This window comes from Eriocheir sinensis, chromosome 25 (genome assembly GCF_024679095.1).
Source record: "Eriocheir sinensis breed Jianghai 21 chromosome 25, ASM2467909v1, whole genome shotgun sequence".
Taxonomy (NCBI): Eukaryota; Metazoa; Arthropoda; class Malacostraca; order Decapoda; family Varunidae; genus Eriocheir; species Eriocheir sinensis.
The window spans coordinates 19406936-19407499 of NC_066533.1; positions in this window are offsets into that span (position 1 = coordinate 19406936).

A 564-nucleotide genomic window follows, 5' to 3' on the forward strand; every position below is an offset into this window, starting at 1 on the left:
GCAATTAAACTATACGAGAAAATAATAAGAGAAATGCATACATATATATTTAATTGATATGGAGATGGAAAAAAATAATTACAGCTAAAAAATATGAAAAAAATAACTTAGAAAACATGAATTTTCAGTGAACTTAACAAAAAAAAAGCGAGAAGAGAAAAAATATATAACACACACACACACACACACACACACACACACACACACACACACACACACACACACACACACACGAAGTTAATGGATATAAGGAAAACAAATCTCCTCATTACATTCTTGATAAACAAAACTTTCCCGACGTGAATTTTGGTTTCATGAAGAAATATTAGCAAAATCAATCACTGCACGCACACACACACACACACACACACACACACACACACACACACACACACACACACACAGGAGGTAGAGAGAGAGAAAGGAAGGAAGGAAAGAATTTAGGAGGAAGGAAAAACATAATAATAATAATAATAATAATAATAATAATAATAATAATAATAATAATAATAATAATAATAATAATAATAAGTACTCACCATTGGATTCGAACCCTGACCGGCC